Source organism: Chrysochloris asiatica, unplaced genomic scaffold, assembly GCF_000296735.1.
Source record: "Chrysochloris asiatica unplaced genomic scaffold, ChrAsi1.0 scaffold00036, whole genome shotgun sequence".
NCBI classification, from domain to species: domain Eukaryota; kingdom Metazoa; phylum Chordata; class Mammalia; order Afrosoricida; family Chrysochloridae; genus Chrysochloris; species Chrysochloris asiatica.
In genome coordinates this window covers 2842590-2849655 of record NW_006408554.1, presented here as the reverse complement: position 1 = coordinate 2849655, position 7066 = coordinate 2842590, and positions in this window count along the sequence as shown.

Genomic DNA, 7066 nt, shown 5'->3' with positions numbered 1-7066 from the left:
AAAGTTCCTGTGCAGCAGATTTGCCCAATGCAATACGTCGTCTGATCTCTTGACTGCTGCTTCCACGAGTGTTGATAGTTGATCCAAGAAGAATTAAGTCCTTGACAACTTCAATCATTGAAGTTCTCTGTTGATAAGAATGTTGTTTATTGGTCCAGTGGTGAGGATTTTTGTTTTCTTGACATTGAGATGTAATCCATATCGAAGGCTGTGCTCTTTGAACAAACAATAGCAGGTAACAATCTGAGATTAGCAGACATGACAACACCATCCAGACTCAATATAGTTATAGAAGTTGTTTCAAATAAAACAAACCTATGAGGCTGAATATAAGAAACCAGAGATATCAATTTATAATGAAGTCAATTACAAAGAAAAAAATAGGGACTATAGGAGTCACACAACTTCCAAATGACAAGGAATTCAAATAGATTTCAAGATAAACAGACTGCTTTCAACAGGGGAAAAAAATAAATAAATAACAAGATAACCTCAAAGAAAATTAATATACCTTCAAATCAAAATAAAAAATTTAAAGTAAATAAAGGTAAATACTATTAACTGTTGGTTGTTCATGGAGCAGATTGCAATGATTGTAATGAAGCAAAGTATAAGATTTGTTGAATGTAAAACTAGTGATCTGCTCTGTAAACCTTCACTCAATTCACAATAAAAAGGTGTTGTTGTTTTTTTAAAGAAATTGGAACTTTTAAAAAGAAACTGGGATGGAAGAAATCTTCATATCAAAGAACACACTTGTTTCCTCAGTGCACTGGGTTGATAGGAATGGCCAACTTAGACATTGGCTATCAAAAATGGGGGGTTATAAAGGCACAAAGTGGCTGGCTTACAAACTTTCATGAGTGTACTTAGTTTCAGACTGCGGTGAGTAAGGTAGAATTCCCACTGAATAGTTGTCCTCTTTTCCAGATGGATCTGGTGAAAGGGGATGGAGGATGATGCTGATAGGATTTTATGTTTCAACTGTTAGTAACTGTTAGCAGGATTAATTGTGATCATCACAACTGTAACTATAGAAGATGTATAACTAAAAGAGGCGAGTAGCTCATCTTTCATTATAGAAACAGACAATCTCAGGACCATCAAGAAGGAAGAGCATGAGTGGAACATGTGATCCCTACCTAGAAAAGCGGTGACAGCAGAGACAGAGGCAGAGGTCATGGCATGGAGACATAGAGCAGCTGCAGGCTCTAGGCCCATGGTCTGAGAAAGGCTGTGTGTCTGTGGACAGGAGGCTGACATTCAGAACACGCCCTTTGGACATTAAAATTAATATTTTTTTTGTTTTGTATGTGTGCATCAACTTTTTTGCTTTGTTCACTTGTGAAATATAAGATATAAAAGGAAAGTCACAGGGAGGAAGGATAACTGTTGCTTCAGGGAGGGGATTGTAATCATTGAGATGAAACAATGTATAATCTGTTGAACGTAAAGCTAATGATCTTGTCTGCTAACTTTCACTCATTTCACTCAATTCACAATGAAAAGTTTAAAAAAAATTAAATTAATGAATTAAAGCCTTAAAAATTATCCTAGGCACTAGTTCTTTGTTTGTTTGTTTTTAAAATACGTTTTTATTATGAATTGAGTGATAGTTTACATGGGACAGCATCAGCTTTACATTCATTCTATTGCATTTTATTTCATTGCAGTGATCAATGATTACAATCCCCTCCATGCATCATCATTCAACAGCATTTGCTTCCAATCCCTCTGTTTTTGTGTTGTTTTTTTCCGGGATGTATACTGAAGTACTCAGGAATATATAATCATTGAAACAACCAAAGGGTATATCCTGCACGCCAGCCCCCCTGGCCACCAGCACACAGTCCCTTACTCCCTTGAGTCTAGAGTCCCTAGCTACTCCATCTCTCCACGTCATCATCTCTGTTCCATCTCTGGTGTCACTGCTTCTCTGGGTCCCACACTCCACTTGTCTCCCTTAATGGTCCCAGGGTCCTCCACTCCTGGGCTGCAAGATCAACCACTCCCCTCCTTTTGTTACAAAACATCCACCTTTACATTTGCAACATTCACAATCAGTCCTGATAGCAATTATTCACTATTGAACCACAAGAGTCTTATCCCCATTTCTTTCACCAGTCCCATCTAGACAGGTTGGAAATCACTCAGTGGAGATCCTTCCCCCCCGCTCCCTCTGAAATTAAGCTCCCTTTTTAAAACTTGTAAGCCATTCACTTCGTAGGCACTAGTTCTTAAATCAATTTTTCTTTTTAGTTGAAATTGACAGATAGTGTCCATTTTGAATCAGACAATCATATGGTTTATGATGTGAATGACAAATCAAAGAGGTTTGGCATCACATTCCTTGTCAAAAAGAACATTTCAGTATCTATCTTGAAATACAATGCTGTATGTGATACACTAACACCTATACCTACAAGGAAGACCATTTAATACAAATATTCAAATTTATACAGCTCACACCAAAGCCAATGAGGAAGAAATTGAAAAGCTCTACCAATTTTTTCAGTCTGAATTTGACCAAACATGCACTGAAGATGCATTGACTATTATTGGTGATTGGAATGACAACATTGGAAACAAAAAGGTAGGATTAGTAGTTTGAAAATATAGGCTTGGTGATAGAAATAACACTGGCGATCACATGAGAGAATTTTGCAAGACCAATGATTTATTCATTGCAAATATCATTTTCAATAACATAAACAGTAATCACCTTGTCAGATGGAATACACAGGAATCAAACTGACTACATCTGTGGGAAGAGATGCTAGAGAAGTTCAATGTCATCAATCAAAACAAGACCAAGGGCCAACTATGAAACAGATCATCAATTGTTCATATACAACTGTCCCCACAAGGGACAAAATACAACCTTGAGTATATACCAGCTGAATTTAGAGACCTTCTCAAAAACAGATTTGAGACACTAGACACTAACGATCAAAGACGAAAGGAGTTGAAGATGACATAAAAAACATCATACATGAAGAAGGCAAATGGTCATTTAAAGGACAGGAAAGGAAGAAAAAAACTAAAGTCAATGTCAGAAAAGACTCTGAAATTTGCTCTTAAATGCAGAGTAGCTAAAGCAAATGGAAGAAATGATGAATTAAAAGACCTGAAAGGAAAATTTCAAAGGGCAGCTCAAGAAGACAAAATGAAGTATTATAATGAAAGGTTCAAAGACCTGGAGTTAGAAAACCAAAAGGCAAGAACATTCTCAGCATTTATCATGATGAAAGAACAGAAGAAGGAAAAATTCGAGTCTCAAATTGTAATATAAAAGGATTATATGGGCAAAATATTGACTGGTGCAGCAAGCATGAAAAGGAGATGGACAGAATACGTAGAGTCACTGGACCAAAAAGAATTGGTTGATGTTCAACCATTTCAGGAGGCAACACATGATCAAGAACCAATGGTACTGAAAGAGGTCCAAACAACTCTGACCTGGCAGAAAAACAAGGTTCCAGAAACTGATGGAATACAGATTGAAATGTTTCAGCAAACTGTCCATGTCACTAGTCCATGCCAACATATTCAGAACATCTGGCCATATGACTGGAAGACAGCCATATCTGTATCCATTCCAAAGAAAGGTGACCCAACAGATAGCAGAAATTATCAAACAATATCATTAATATCACATGCAAGTAAAAAAATTTTAAACTTTTTATCATGATGAATTGAGTGAAAGTTTACAGAACAGATCATTAGTCCCACATTCAACAAATATACTTTGTATCATTACAATGATTGCAATCCCTTACATGTACCATCAGTTAACAGGAGCTCTGGCAGCGTAGTGGTTACAAATTGGGCTGCTAACCTCACAGTCAGCAGTTCAAAACTACCAGCAGTTTTGCGGGAGAAAGATGAGGCTTTCTGCTCCCGTAAAGATTTTCAGCCTCGGAAACCCTGTACAGGGTCTCTTTAATTCTTGCACTTCTCCCTGTGTCTCCTACTCCCTTTATCTTTCCTGTGCAAGCCTCCTTCTTGTGGTATACTGTCTTCTCCAAGACTCAAATTAACATGTGTCTAAAAAGGAGCTCTGGTAGCATAGTGGTTACGAATCGGGCTGTGGGAACGGGCAAGGTCAGCAGTTCAAAACTACCAGCTGTACCACGGGAGAAAGATGAGGCCTTCTGCTCCCATAAAGATTTACAGCCTCGGAAACCCTGTACAGGGTCGCTATGTGTCGGAACCCACTCCATGGCACATAACCACCACCACTCTCTATCTAGTGAATAATTTTCCCTTCCCTCCCACCCCTGATAACCATCACAGAAGGTTTGTTTTAGCAAAAAAACAGTATCTTAAATTTTTTACAACAGTGAGTGCATAGAATATTTGTCCTTTACATACAAGTAAAATTTTACTGAAGATAATTGTAAAACAGTTGCTGCAGTACATAGCCAGCGAGCTGCCAGAAATTCAAGCCAGATTCAGAAGAGGACGTGAAATGAAGACTATCATTGCTGGCATTGGATAACATTGCTGATAGCAGGTGGATTTGGGCTGAAAGCAGAGAATACCAGAAAAATGTTTACTTGTATTTTATTGGCAATGCAAATTCATTCGACTGTGCAGATAAGAAACAATGGATAACAATGTAAAAGAATGAGAATTCCAAAACATTTGCTTGTGCTCAGGTTAAACCTGTATATAGAACAAGAAATACTTGTTTGAACAGAACAAGGGGATACTGAATGATTTAAAACCAAAAGTGAGAGCTGGGGGTTGTATCCTCTGACATTCTATTTATTTTGACATTCTGTTTATTCAAAGTGTATGCTAAGTAAATAATCTGAGAAGCTAGATTTTGTGAATAAGAATTTGGCCTTGAGGTTGGAGAATGGCTCATTAACACCCTGAGATATGCTTACCAAAGAAGATCAAAGATACAGCCTTCAGTATGGATTACAACTCAATGTAAAGAAAACAAAAATCCTCACAACTACATCAATAAATACCATCATGATAAATGGAGAAACATTTGAAGTTGTCAAGAATTTCATTTTACTTGGATCCACAATCCATGTTCATAAAGCAGCAGTCTAGAAATCAAACTACAGATTGCATTGGACAAATTTGTGGCAAAAGACCTCTTTAAAGCGTTAAAGAGCAAAGATGTCACTTTAAGGACTAAGGTGCACCATGTCTAAGCCATGATTTTTTCAATTACTTCATATGCATATGAAAGCTGGCTAGTTTTCAGTCACCTCATAGGCAGAGGAATAAGGAAGCTCAGAGAAAAATCAGTGCATTGGAATTACGATGGAGAAAAATATTGAAACTACCACGGACTGCCAGAAGAACCGACAAATGTATCTTGGAAGAAGTACAGCCAGAACGCTCCTTAGAAGTGAAGATGCAAAACTTTGCGTCTTGTCCTTCGGCCACATTATCAGAAGGGACCAGTCCCTAGAAAAGGACCTCATGCTTGGTAAAGTAGAAGGACAGTGAAAAAAAAAGGAAGACCTCCTGAAGGAAATGGATTGCCACAATGGCTCCACCAATGGCCTTAAACATAGTAACACTTGTAAGGCTGGCACAAGACCCGGCAGTATTTCGTATTATTCTGCTTAAGGTAGTTATGAATCACAGTGGACTCCAAGGCACCTAGAGCTCACATTTCCAACCTTTAACACTAACTGTTTCAACAGTCATGCATTTTCACAACTACCCCTCCATTACAAATTAAATTGTGTCCTTCCAAAATGTATTACCAATCCTAACCCCTATACCTGTGGGTATTATCCCATCTGGAGATGGATTCTCTTTGTTATGTGAAGGAGAGTGGATTAGTGTGGTGGTGGTGGTAGTTGTCTGCCACCAAGTCAGCTCCAACTCAAAGCCACCCTGTATAGGGTTTCAAGGCTGTAAATCTGTATAGGAGCAGAAAGTCTTATCTGTCTCCCACAGAGTTGCTGGTAGATTTGAACTGCTGACCTTTTGTTTAATAGCCCAGTTTGTAATCCACTATGCTACCAGAGCTCCTTGGGTTAGTGTCTTTGTTGTTGTTGTTAGGTGCCATCGAGTCGGTACCAACTCATAGCGACCCTATGCACAGCAGACCGAAACAATGCCCAATCCTGGGCCAAATTCACTATTGTTGCCACACTTCAGTCCATCGATGCCGCCACCTGGCCAATCCATCTCATTGGGGGTCTTCCTCTTTTTCTCTGACCCTCCACCTTACCAAACATGATATCCTTCTCCAGCAACTCATCCCTCCTGACAATATGTACAAAGTATGAGAGACGAAGTTTGGCCATCTTGGCCTCCAAGGAGCACTCTGGTTGCATTTCTTCCAACACAGATATGTTGGTTCTTTGGGCAGCCCATGGCACTTTTGTCAATATTCTCCTCCAACACCATAACTCAAAAGCATCAATTCTTCTATGGTCTTCCTTATTCACTGTCCAGCTTTCGCATGCATATAAAGTTATTGAAAATACCATGGCTTGGGTCAGGCGCACCTTAGTCCTCAAGCTGACATCTTTACTCTTCAACACTTTAAAAAGGTCTTGTGCAGCAGATTTGCCTACACTAACCTTTGGATTATATCTCAAAGAGATGAATTTATGACACGCCCTACTCTAACCCAAAGGTTTAACACTCTGCTCTTTAACACTTTAAAGAGGTCTTTTGCCACAGATTTGTCCAATGCAATCTGTAGTTTGATTTCTTGACTGCTGCTTCATGAACATTGTGTGTGGATTATTCATCTCTTTGAGACATAAAGGAGATTAAACAAGCAAGCTAACAGCAGAGACAGGGGATGAGAGATACCAACCTACATGAAGATCAATTAATTGCCCAGAAGCCTAGACTCAAAAGAAATAAGGTGACTCTGTAGGATAAGCACTGGACTGTGATCCACAAGTTCTGTGGTTGGAGTCCACCAGGTAATTCTCGGGAGAAAGATGAAGCTTTCTGCTCCCAAAAAGATTTACAGCCTCGGAAACCTTATACCAGGTTGCTGTGAGTCGGAACTGACTCCATGGCACTCAACACCACCACATAGAGCTGTCACCCTAAATTCAGATATATA